Raw genomic sequence first — 14,195 nt, 5'->3', positions numbered from 1 at the left:
CAATGTTCATCTACAGTCCCAGGCAATTCTTTCGTAGAAAATGGATGTCAAAGGCGATCTCGTAATACTGTACTCGCATATACAACACTTGTAGTCAGTTAATGCTGTGTATCTGTGCTGGCGAGAGGGTGCAGTTGGTAGAGATTTCGTTTGGACGAAATCACCTTCGAGAGATTGATTCCATGGTTAGTTGTAGTTTTAAATTTTTGTTTTCGAATTTTAGATTGCGTGTCCTCATACCCCGCTTCTTATTCATACACCAATAGCAGTAAGTCTACAATAAACCTACAGGTACTTGATACTAACACAGAAATGAGAGGACAACTGTTTCATTATTCCATTTTCAGAGTATTTTTTTTGTTTGAAAGGCTCAGTCTGTTCACTCCAACCCACCACATACCTCCTATCTTCAACGTCAGTATTGCTTACCTTTTCTGCAGGTTCATCCCTTCTCCCATTTTCTGTGTCGCTGCTAATCATTTTATAGAAAATGACTGCATTCCTAATATTAAAACTGCTAAATTCTGGATTCAAAAGTGATCCTGTATTAACGCCACCTAACGGCCACAGATTGTTCTACGTTACACAACGTATGTCACGAAACATTACCACTAGTCTCTGGTACACTTGTACACTGCAGTTTTTCACGAGGTACTATGCATCAATGTCCTTTTATTACTGCATGTTCCACTCCCATATACACACATCAAAAAAACTTTGCATCACCTCGATTCCGAGAGTTCCAGGATCTGTACAGAAAACTGGAATAGAGATCAGCATAAACATCATTTCCGCTGTTGCTGCTTGTAGAAAACACGGCGGACTATTTTCTAACCGCAGGCTACCAGATTCAAGAGTGTTTACTAGTGTGTTCAAGACACTGATTGACAGTGGTACAGTGCCTAGCAGTCATATTGCATATGAACGTGTAAATGAACAGGCTGTGGATGAAGTAGAAGATATTATACAGTCCGTAGAACGTAGTCATTCAACAAGAACATGTAGAATTTCTGCACTTACCGGTTCCGTCCGTATCATTTACAGCTCACTCAAAACCTTCGAGCTGGAGATGGCGATTGCAGTTTTATGACTGGATACTCGCAAATCACCAGGTAATTACATCCACTTTCACTCAATAACGTTCCTAATTTACATTAGTGATCCGAAGAAAGCCCACATGCCATTGTAGACGCACATTTTCAAGACGCCTCTTTGTAAATATGTGGCGTGATTTGATAGACACTCAGTTGCTTGGGCCTGTTGTGTTATCACATCGTCTTACAAGACTCCGTTATCTTCACTTTCTTAAAAATGAGCTTCCAGCATTATTGGAAGGGATTCCTTCGGATACAAGAATCCGTTTGTTCATCCAGCATGATGGGACTCCTGTACTTTGTAGTCGTCAGGTGACACATCATCTAAACCGGAAGATGGATCGGTAGGTATGGATATGTTTCTTGGCCGTGAAGATCCCTGAAACTTACCACTTTGGATTTTTGCATGTGATGATGCCTTAAAGGCGAATTCTACAAAGAGAAAGTAACCACAAGAGCCGACTTGGTCGTTCGGATTACGAGTAATGCGGGCCTCATAAAGGAACGCAAAGACGACCTCAGAAAAACTACAGGTGATGTTAACAAGAGAAGTCAAAAGTTCATTAAAATTGGCGGTGGAATTTTGAAAATGATCTGCGAACGTCCTCATTCGCCTTTGCTTTAAGTTTGTTTGTGTTACCTACTAACAGCTGTTGGTCTGTAGTCAGCAAAAATAGGACACATGTTATATGGCATTTTCATTGTAGTTCGTCTATACTACCACCTCCTAAAATACGAGGGTTGGAGCATTAATAAAGGCAACGCAACTATTTATTTACAGGTCGTACAAAATAAATACGTGTTTCAGTTTTACTGACCTTCAAAGTAGTCACCAGCATTGTGTATAACCCATTGCCAGTGATGTGGAAGTCTTAGGACACTCTTAGCAGTGCCAGTTGTGTTGACAGTTCGAGCGGCGCTGTCTATTGCCCGACGAATTTGTAGCAGTTCTGAAGCGAATGCCGTGAAGTGTTTCCTTCAATTTAGAAAACGAGTTGAACTCACCAGGGCTTAAGTCAGGGGAGTGCAGTAGGTGGTATAGCACTTAGCACCCCCATCAGTGAAACAAATCAGTAACAACTTGCACTGTACATTCTTGAGCATTGTCCTGCAAAATGATGGTCAGGTCCTGCTGAAAGAGTCATCACTTCTGTCTCTAATCTGCTCTTAGGTTGTGTTCCAAAAATGAACAGCATAGAGGTAGAAGTGATGACACATTGTGCAGGACCTGGCCATCATTTTTCAGGACAATGCTGAAGCATGTACAGAGCAAGCTGTTACTGATTTGCTTGACTGATGGGGCTTATAAGTGCTAAAACACCTACTGCATTCCCCTGAATAAAACTCTCGTGAGTTGAACTTGATTTCTAACCTGAAGGAAACACTTCACAGCGTTCACTTCGGAACTGCTACAAATTCGCCGGGCAAAAGACCACGCAGCTCGAACTGTTAACACAACTGGCACTGCTAAGAGCATCCTACGACTTCCACATCTATGGCAACGGGTTACACACAACGCTGGTGACTACCTTGAATGTCAATAACACTTTGATACACGTATCTATTTTGTACCAGCTGTAAATAAATAGTTGTCACTATTAAAGTTCCAACCCTCGTATTTACTGTTCCTCCTCAAACACGCTCTATAACTGGACGTACAGTTTTGAATAAGTGTTGTGTTAGGTCGCAGCCGGATATGTGCTAAGATGATAATGTCGTCGTAAGCGATGATTACAGTTACTCGATTATTACGTAGGGACTTGGCAGAGCGCCTCTGCTCTCTGACATAAATATAATTCCGGCTGCGATGCCATAAGGAAACACAATGGAGAGTGTCTACGCTGACGTCTCCGATTACTTGATACGTCTGGCAGTAATATGCCCTTACTTGTGGTACCGTCGTGAGGTACCAACTTTTCCATGACAACTCTTTCTACGGACGACACCAAAATCATCATCACTACCACCATCTCCATTGCCAGCACCAACACTGTCATTAGCCCCGTCATCGTCAACTAAAACACCAAAGTATCAGTAAAATCACCTCCAGCACCACCACCGCCACTAGATGTAGTTATTCACAACGAATTGCGTAACGGAAAGGTGCGTGCTCTGTACGTGTGAGCTGAACAGTCGTCCCGCTGGGAAAGCTGTCCGGACGAAGTGGAGAAAGCACAGCACGGTACAGAGGGAGGAGGGATTAGGGCCCGCGAGCGCAAGCACGCTAATGCTGTGTGCAAACTGCAGCAGCCGGATCCCGGCTTAACACTTAGGGCGGAGGCGCGCGCCAGCTCTCAGCAATGCGATTACTGGCGGCGAAGCGGGACGGTGCTCCTCCTCTGTGACTCTCCACCTTCAAGGCGGGTCCGGGCCTGCTGTTCGCAGGTTGCGCACCTACCTGACTGAGAGCACTGGCCGCTTAATCGCAGCTCCACCTAGGTCTTCCCCCGTAAGCATTTTATAAGCAAACTAGCTTTCGAGCTTTTCGCCAGCGGCTTCGACAGCACACACACACACACACACACACACACACACACAGAAGGAGAGAGAGAGAGAGGGAAAGAGAGAGGGGGAGAGAGAGGGAGGGAGCGGGAGAGGGGGAGAGAGAGAGGGGGGAAGAAGGGGAGAGGGAGGAAACGGGGAGAGAGGGAGGGAAACAGGGAGAGGGAGGGAAAGAGGGAGAGGGAGGGAAAGAGGGAGAGGGAGGGAAAGAGGGAGAGGGAGGGAAAGAGGGGGAGAAAGAGGGGGGAGGGAGAGAAAGAGGGGGAGAGGTAGGGAGGGAGGAGAAAGAGAGAGAGAGAGAGAGAGGGAGGGAGAGGGAAGGAGAAGGGAAGAAGGGGAGAGGGAGAGGGAGGGAGGGAGAAGTTGAGAGAGAGAGGGAGAGGGAGAGGGAGAGGGAGAGGGAGAGGGAGAGGGAGAGGGAGAGGGAGAGGGAGAGGGAGAGGGAGAGGGAGAGGGAGAGAGGGAGAAGAGGAGAAAGAGAGAAAGAGAGGGAGAGGAAGAGGGAGGGAGGGAGGAGAAAGAGAGAAAGAGAGGAAGGAGAGAAAAATAGAGGGCGAGGGAGAGCGAGAGGGAGAGGGAGAGGGAGGGGGAGGGAGGGAGAAGGGGAGAAAGAAAGAGAGGGAGAGAGAGAGATAAAGAGGAAGAGAGAGAGAGGGGGAAAACATACAAGACAACAATGAGGAAGGACAAGGACAATTTAGAGCATTGAGGAAAGAAATCAACCGAGAGTCAAGAAGGCTGAAGATGGATGCTTTGAGGAGCAAAGGAAAGAAGTAACTGAAATGATCGACGTAGGGCAGCTGAAATTTGCATAGGAATCAGTTAATCAGTTTATAACACACTCTCTGTACCAGGTTCCGGTTAAAAACGTTCGAGCAGCATACTCGTTGATTACGAGCCTGTGTTAATTTCAATGAAATGCTGGCAGTGTGTACTTATCTTGCTGGCTTCGAAGACTTTTCTCCACCAATTCAATGTTAATTGGGATGCATAATATTGAATGCTTCACTGCAGAAATCCCAGGAGTCTAAGTGAAAAGCCGATGATATTAAATAATTTACATCTACACATTGTTTGCATTTTATGTTTATATTGTTGCAGGACATTCGTAAATAGCACAGCTCCGAGACACTGACTTTACAGGTCATGTACCCGAACTAACTCAAAACAACAGCCACTCCACTGCCACGCCCGAGCTATTAGGATTACTGTTTATATAGTTTTTTAACAATACAAGTTCTTTGAAAAAAATCACATTAATTGAATTACAATTAAAATCGGTTGTTTAATAAGAAATTACAGTTACAATTTTGAAGACAATAAAGGGATTATTATAATAAATGTGATTTCTAAAACTGCTTTTCAGATTAGGTATAGAAATTCTGCTTGAGAAATGTGACTAACAATGCTTGATACAAAATAATTAATATCTCGTCAACTACAACACCAATTTTCGTGCTAATACATTTTAGAGTACGTTACATAAAGCTAAAATAGATTTTGAGGCCGAAATTTTACATAATACCCTCATTTGGCCCAAATGATCGAAATAATAGTTTTTTATGACAGAAATTTTTAGAACTCGTAATTACAGAGTTGTCTACAATGAATCTGATTTGTGTTATTGTAGAAACATTATCTCTTGAGATTGAATGTAACTTTCAGTGCATCAGTTAGCCAGGAAATTACCCTAAACATTCATTTTCACGTTTTACGAAATAATGGAATTTTAACAGTTAATTTCCCTTTTAATGATTGAACTGATTTTAACAGTAATATTTCTGCGTGGTTATTGCCTGGTAGTTTCACAAATTAAATAATTAGTTTCGTAAAATTGATGGTTATTCTACGATACTTTCCCACTAATTAAAGATTCCTTTTAATTGTATTTAAATGAGCGGTAGTTGACTAAGTGGGTGTGTTACATTTTATATATCTCGTGTACAATGCTACTTGATACAATACAGACCAGCAACAGTTGTATTTTAATATCTGCTATAATTTTAAACGTGTATCACATAATACGTAAAAATATAGTACCGAACACTTCATATAAGGCTCCCATAGTATGTCCTATCACAAGTTATTTAGAGATGAATGAATAAAGTGCAGTAAAGGCCAAAATGAAGATGGGATAGTATTATATGAGAAGAAAGGCACAGTAGGAAGCTGGAAACAATACATCGAAAAGCTGTAAGCAAGAAATAATGAAGATCTGTGATTGGAGGCTTAGGAGACTATATCTTGTGCGATGAGTTCAACTTTGCAGTCAGGCAACTGAAATCTGGAGTCGATGATATACTAGTGGAACTGATCAAGGCTGCTGGAGAAAATCTACATCAAGAACTGTTCCACCTGACACAAGTGATATACGAAACCCAGGTACACCCAACAGATTTTTAAAAAAATGTTTTACTGTGTCAGAACCAAAGAAAGCACCTGCCAACCATCGCGAACAATATAGGATCTTCAGTTTGGCATCGCACGCGTACAAGATCTTGACCGCTAGCGTTCTAACTCGTATCGAAGGGAGGAGAGATGCAATGATAACGAACGAGCAATTTCTCTTTAGAAGAGGTGTAGCCACATAGGAAGCAATTATGTATGAAACTCTTTTTATGTGCAAGATCGATATTTTGTAAAATCGCTGAGTTGAAACCGCTGGCATAATCTTTGTAGGCCTATAACTTGTCGAGTTACCAGCAGTTGTTCAGTAATTGTGATGGACTAGCGGTAGTTATGGAGTTGGTAGAAGAAGTCGATAAGAAGTTGTTATGTTCAAATAGATGGACTGTACCGGAATGGAGACTGGTTCGTGTAATTATTCTGAAATATGAAGTGAAGAAATTAAAAAACAATACTAAAGAAATTTAATCATTCAGTCCTCCCATTGTCAAACGTATAGGAACCTAACTGTACCGCCTAGGCATTACTGTTTTCAGCGAGCCGTACTTGCGACGAAAAGCCAGAAAATGGCACGAGTACTTTGTTTTAATTATTATTTCGAGCTTTCTTCCCGCTTAAAATGGCTGAACTGACTTAATGTTAACACCCCGAAAAGGTGCACACAAACAATAATTGGTTTTTAGAAGTAATGAGAGAGTGTTCATTAATAACGAAGATTACATTATGTTTTCGATAGACAGATCACAGCTTTGGCGCAGTGGTAGTGCCAGTTTCCGTCAGATGACTGAAGTTAAGCACCGTCGGGCTTGGCTAGCACTTGGATGGGAGGCCGTCCGGCTGTTCCGAGCGTTGTTGGCAAGTGGTATACACTCACCCAAGTGAGCGTAAGGAGCGCCTCTGCTCACAAAACTGACAACGGCCGGGAGAGCGGTGTCCTGGCCACATCTCTATGTCCCCGTCCTGTGACACCTAATGGCTGAGAATGATACGGCAATGTGTTGGTACCGTTGAGTGTTCAAGGGCCTGTTCAGAGTTTTCTCCATGTCTTGTTTTTGTTGAAAGATAACGTCAAAGAGTCACCGAAGAATGGGCACAGCGAGACTGTACAAACTACACAGGGCAAAGATGAAAAAAAACTTTATTGCTGAAAATACCTTATGTTTCTTAGGATGGGAAATCCAAATATGATACATAAAAAACTGTATCACCCACAATTTAACAGCTTTTATATGGTTAAAATAATTTTAAAAGGAGCTGTAATGAATGTAGATGATGTTGATAGCACTGCTGAAAAACATTAGCTGGCAAAAAAAAGGTCGATTCCATTTTTGTGCTAACAGATATTATTTTGTTTACTGTCAACCTAACCTCACTTTCACTTTTCTTGTACATGTGCTCAGTACAATGTCTAATCGTGGTTGTAAGAGGTCTGCTCGCAGTTTCTGTTATATTTGTGATGAATTTGTGATTTGAAAACACCAAATTATGTGTTTAAAATCTGGTGAGAAGAAAATTCTACACAAAAACCTTGTAGATCCAAGAAAACGTACTCTACCACCTCTACATATAAAGTTCGGCCTAATGAAACAAATTGTAAAGGCTTTGCCTAAAGATGGACCATGTTTTAAATATCACTGCCAAAAGTTTCCACATCTTTCAGAAGCTACACTAAAAAAAGGCGTCTTTGTCGCACCTGACGTTAGAAAATTGATGTTTGATGTTAACTCTGAATTCACAATGACCTTAAATGGGTATCATTCAGGCAAGTCGTTACAAAGTTCCTAGAATGTGTTTCTATTATAGCTACAATGTTAAAGAAGTTAAAACTTTAGGATGTTTAATGAGCCTGAAAGTTCACTTTTTGAACAGTCACCTTGATTACTTTCCCGAGAATATGGGAGATCTTAGTGTGGAGCAAGGAAAGAGTTTTCACCAGGACATTAAAGTGATCGATAAACGTTACAAAGGTCGCTGGAACACTAACTTGATGGGGGACTACTGTTGGTCACTTCACCGAGAAGTTCAGCGAGCATCGTATAAAAGCTACATGAGAGGCTTCAAAGAGAAAAAGAGAAAGAAAATACAAACCAATTCCAGCTGACAAGTGAAACACTTACTAACACATATCATTGTTCTAAGTAGATTACTGTAAATACAAACCATGCTTATGCTGTAACAAAGGGTTTCATTAATTTCCCCATTTACCGTATAGCATAGGGTTTTTACACTATATAATAAAAAGAATATTGCTCGAGAACTATGGGTAATACAAAAAAACTAAGGCTAGGTTTGGATTCAGGTATAAAGATCTGCTATCGACGTAAAAAAAGTTTAAAAATAATTTCGTCGGCCTGTGCTACCAGCTACGTCAACCAGAGGCGATAGTCTTCCGCACCCGATAACATCCATTAGGATCACGCATGGTGCTGGACCCATTTAACGATGATGAATGCAGTCTGGGAAATTTTTAACCATCACGCTCGGGTACGTACGTACTGATACAGTGAGCAGAACCGGGAAGTTTCTCAAAATAAGTGCGGTGCCACTCCTGTGTCCAATGTTGTGTTTGGGCGCACCACGGTCGGCACGCCTCTCTCTGCTGCCACTTCAAGGAAAACTGTCTGTGGTGCCCGAGACGTCGTCTCAATGTCCATGTAGGTGTTCGTCCAGCGGCAAACAAGTCCTTATCCTAAGTCATGGTACGATGATCTGCTCTAAGATTGTACATGCTCGAGTGAAATACACGTCTGCCCTTGCCCTCTCGGGCGCTAGTCACATGTGGCCCTTGAGATCCAGCACGGCGTGGCATCGCAACCAACGCTACCAGCAGTATCGCAAAACAGTAAACTGCTGTCTCAGTAGCCTACCATCCGCCCACTGTCTAATGTGACACGCAGTCGTAAAGTTTCCCTTTCGCAGGCGAGATAAAACACGATACCATCACAAAGATACGACATTCAAATGGGATTTGAGAATGAGAGGGTAAAAGCTGTGTAAAGTTCAGGGTTCCGGCAGTCACGGGGCCAACGTGGCCCGACCGAACACTGTGTTGTCCTCTCCCAATGGCGTCATCGGATACGGTATCGAGGGATAGGTGGTCAGCACACTGACCTCCAGGTCGCTGTAGGGTTTCTTGGCCCAAAAACCGCGTCCAATCGGGCAGCCCTTACAGCAAGAGAAAAATTTCTGGCAGTACCGGGAATAGAACCCGTGTCTCCCACATAGCATTCATTCAGCTCACCTGTCAACTATGGAAGCCAACTCTGAATGAGAAACCTGCTACTTCACATTTTCTCGTATACAGTGTATTGATGACGTTACTCTGATCTGTTATGTGTCATTTTGTTGAAGTAGTTATCATTTCAATATGCAGGGATGAGGACATCTCGCAGCAACCTGACGTTTGTTGCGTGCTGCCTTCATGGCGTTACAATTTTAAAAGGCCAACAAAGTATTATTCATGAAAATTCCTGAAATGGATCATAACTGTGTTTTAAGACTGGTGATATCCAGTAGATGGCACGGTCCTTACATTATTTACTGTAGTTTCCAAATGTTTTGAAGAGGATATAATATCACTTGACTTCACAAAAAGTAGAGCAACTGCATTACCCAAGCACTGTAGTTACTACAGAGCACTGGCCCTTCCGTAACATGAATCAAAAATATTAGTCAGTAGTTAAAGAGAGGATTAAAAACAAAATATGTTAGTACCTGGCCAATGATCAGTTTGGCATCAGATTAAGAAAGCAACGATGGAAGCAATATTGACACTGTGCCCAATATTGGAAAGAAGAGTAGGAGTAAACAGAAAAAGATATAGAACATTTATTGACTTAGAAGAGGCATTTTATGTGGCTGATTCGAAGAATGAACCAAGTAGGACTTCCCTGGAAGGAGACTAATTTTGAATGCATGCAGAAGTCAAGGTACTGAACTGGATATTAATGGTAGCAGGAAAAAAGTAAAAATCAGAAGTGGGCTGATATAGGCGCGCCTCCTATCATCTTACGTATTTAATATGTTAATCGAGGAGTGAATAGCAAGAATGAAAGAAAATATGAATGGAATTAAATTCAATTTTACGGGTATTCAGATTAGTTGGTGGCATTGCAATACTGCGCCGACTCAGATAAGAAACTGAAGTAAGTGCTCAGTGTCCTAAATCAAGAGATAACAAAACTACAACCAAAAATAAAATAGCAATATGACAAAAGTCATGCTTATAGACGGGAAAGGAGGTAAGACTGGCATAAGAATAGGATGTGACCAACTCGAGGAAGTAAAACAAATTTCACTATCTCGGTAGCACTTTGCAACAAAAAAAAAGACGTCTCAAGAAAATCAAGGTAAGATTAGCATTGATCAAGAGGGCTTTCCAGAATGAGAAGAACAAGAGTATCAGCTTCCGTACTACGAAATATTACAAAGATCGTTGTTTGGAGTGTCCTGACATAGGGATGTAAAAGATGGACGTTTGCAAAGTAGGACAAAGCTCGCCTCGAAACTGCGGAAATGTGGTTCTGGAGGAGAATTTCAAGAAATAGCTGGACTGACAGAAAAACGTATGAGGAGATTCTGCACAAAATAGTAGAGAAGTACTACTGAAAGTTAGAGGCCAACGTGAAGCAAAGCTCGCTGGGAACTTAGTTGGACACGATATTCATTTTAAAAACATTTTCGGAGGCAAGACTGTAGAGGAGAAAGCGAATGGGAGGCCGAGAACATTCTATCCGAAGAATATGACCAGTGAGACGTGATATTGTTCATACGTCGAAATGAAGAGGACTGGTGAAGAGAAAAAGCTGTGGTTTGAGAGACAAAGTTTAGCCATTTGAAACAAGAAGAGGAATTATTTTGCTGCCTAAACGGTATCACCCTCTACTCCCCTAAAATGGCATACTGTTTTATGCATTTTGAAACGTGCTTCGGCTGGCACATCAGACATCGAAATACCAGGTCGTTGCCTTACATAACGCAGTCACACTTGGGGGATATTTTGGCTCGGCGCCGCGCTCCACCGTGACGTAGAGCGGTCGTCGACCACGCGGCCGTCGACGCCGCCTGGCACGGGCTGATATCGCCGCCGCCCCCGGTCTTCTCTATTTACGGGCGCCCGCCGCCACGAGTGCCAAAGCCCCAATTACCAGTAATTAGCGGCCGCCGCTTCGCGAGTAATGGCGGGGGTGCGACGGAGAGCGGAAAGGGCACGCCTGCGGGGGGGGGGGGGGGGGGGGAGCCCCGCAGTGCTGCCAACAAAACGCCGAGAGCAACAGCTGGCTCACTTTGCGGCGGCGCACGCAGGGGAAATACACGACCGCAAAAGCGAGCAGTGTTACATGAATTCCGCGACATGGAAACCCAGTTCAGGTCGCAACGTAATTCCGTCAGAGGGCGTATTGCAAGAGTGGTGGTCTAACCAAATACACGGTACAGTGGACCACAAATTTTCCTGTAACTGAATAACAGTATCGACGATGCTGGTTGAACTCAAACGTGAAAAGAGAAACTTCATTAGTTCATTATGTGCGGAAGAGTCACTACGATTCCTCAGTAACCACTAGTTCGTGAATTACGCTGTGGTTACAGTTAAAATTGCGAGAACGAACGTTCCTAGAACAGTTAATCAATATGTTGGTTTCTCCTACATATACAACTGTAATTAGGATTTATAACACCCCTATGCCGAACTGTGGTTTGTGGAATTGAAGGGACCAGACTGCTACGGCCATCGGTCGCTGAACTGTAGTATGGCCCTACCAGGGGAAATGTTTGAAAGTCTAATCCACAAAAGTAGCATTATGAAGCAATTTTGAAATTGAAAGTCCACAACTCGTGGATTAAGTTTTATTATGTAACTGTATAAAATTTTGCAATAACATTTATGATATAACGAATTGATGCCGTTAAAAAACGAAAAGAATTTTAGGTTTGGAATTACCACTTTTAAGTTTCTCTTTGTTGTTGATGGCGATTATTCTGCAGTTTAAGCGAACCATAATAACAGATCAAACTGGAAAATATTAAATTTATTCAATGACGGGTACAGTCACCAAGTCAGTTCATTCCATAATGTTGCAAAGGGACGTTGGCCAAAGTTTAGAGTCGTTAGTAGTACAACTAGGACAAAAAAATGTCTTTCTTATAAAAGTATATTCGTATTTTTATATCCATTTGTGTACTGAAATTCACTCGACGGTAATCTCCTTGGCTGACATTATGGATCTTAAGACATGTGGTGTCTTTCACAAAAGATGTCAACTAATAAACCGAAGAAAAAAAATTATTTAGTTACTTAGTTACTTGTTTCACAGACTAATTGAGTCCGACAATAGATTTCCATTCTATCAAAGAATCACAAGAGTAGGAGGTATACTTCGAAAATACGGAAGATACGGGAGGATCCCTGTTAGGTTACATCACAGTAGAAATTCCAAACACAAATATTTGATTGAAATGCGTACCCAGGAGCAAATATAAACTCAGATAATAATTAAGTTATGATGAAGAGTAGGCTGAACTTTAAGAGAGTAGTCAGGAAGAATCAATATGGAAAGCAATAGGATATGCAAATATTAAGGAATGATATGTTTGAAATTCTGTGAAGCTAGAGGCACAGCGATAATGAATAGCTTAGTATACAGCTCAGATGAACAGAAATTAACATCTCTAAACGAGCAGTCAAAGAAGGTGGAAAGAAAAACATAGGTAGAAGGAACGTAAGTGCAAGGAAGCCATGGTTAATAGAAGAAATACCTCAGCTGATAGACGGAAGATACAAATACAATAATGGGCAAATAATTCTGGAATACAGTTATACAGGTCACTGAGGAATGCAATAAATAGGAAATGCAGGGAAGCTAGTGAGAAACAGTAGCATGAAAAAGTGAAGAAATTGAAAAGAAAATGATTGTCGGAAGGACTGATTCAGCATACAGAAAAGTCAAAACAACCTTCGGTGAAATTAAAAGCAAAGGCGGTAACATTGAGAGTGCAATGGGAATTCCACTGTAAAATGCAGAGGGCAGAACGGATAGGGGGAAAGAGTACAATGAAGGCCTCTATCAGGGACGTGACATGAGAGAAGAAGAAGAAGAAGGAGTAAGAGAAGTCGATAGGGAAGACATAGGGCTTCTATTGTTAAAGTAATAATTTAAAAGATCTTAGGAAGACTTAAGGTGAAATAAGGCAGATGCGACAGATAACATTCCAAAGAAATTTCTAAAATCATTGGCAACAAAACGACTATTCTCGTTGTTGTGTATAACGCAAGAGATTGGCGATATACTGTCAGACTTTCGTAAATCATCCACCCATTTCAAAGACAGCAAGAGGCGACAAGTGCGAGAAGTATTGCACAATTACCTTAACCTGCATCTAAGTTGCCGACAAGAATAACATACAGAAAAATGAAAATGTTTAGCCTTAGGAAAGGTAAAGACAGCAGAGAGGCAGTTCCCAGGTTGCGGGTAGAAATGACGCAAGTATGAAGAAAAATCAAAACACGCTCATAGGAGTTGTCAACCCGGAAAAAGCGTTCGAAAGTTTAAAATATTGCAGGATGTTCGTAATTCTGAGAAAAACAGTGACACGCTATAGGGAAAGACGGTTAATACAGAATATGTATAAGATCCAACAGGGATCCAAGAGGGAACGAAGTGCTGGAATTATAAAGGGTGTAAGACAGGAGTGTAGCCTTTGCTCCTACTGTTCAGTATGTACATCGAAGAAGCAATGACGGAAATAAATGAAAGGTTCACACGTGGAATTAAAATTGTAGGTAAAGGGATATAACGTTAAAATTCTCTGATGGGATTGCTATCCTCAGTGAAAGTGAAGAGGAAATACAGGATGTGTTTAACTGGACTGAACAGTATAATGAGTTCGGAAAAAAATCGAAGAAAGACGGCAGCAATGAGAAGTAGCAAAAATGAGACTACCGAGAAACTAATCATTGGAATTACTGATCACAAAGTAGAAGAGGATAAGGAATTCTGCTACCTAGGCATTAATCTATAACCGACGGACAGTGAGGACATAGCGCTGGAAAAGAGTGCATTCCTGGCGAAGAGAAGTCTACTGTTATCAAATATAGGGCTTAAGCTGAGGAAGAAACTCCTGGGAATTTACGTTTGAAACACGGTGTTGTATGATACTGAAATATGGACTGCGGGAAGACGGGAACAGAAGTAA

The sequence above is a fragment of the Schistocerca americana genome, chromosome 9 (genome assembly GCF_021461395.2).
Source record: "Schistocerca americana isolate TAMUIC-IGC-003095 chromosome 9, iqSchAmer2.1, whole genome shotgun sequence".
Lineage (NCBI taxonomy): Eukaryota > Metazoa > Arthropoda > Insecta > Orthoptera > Acrididae > Schistocerca > Schistocerca americana.
Note: the sequence above shows the minus strand (reverse complement) of the source record.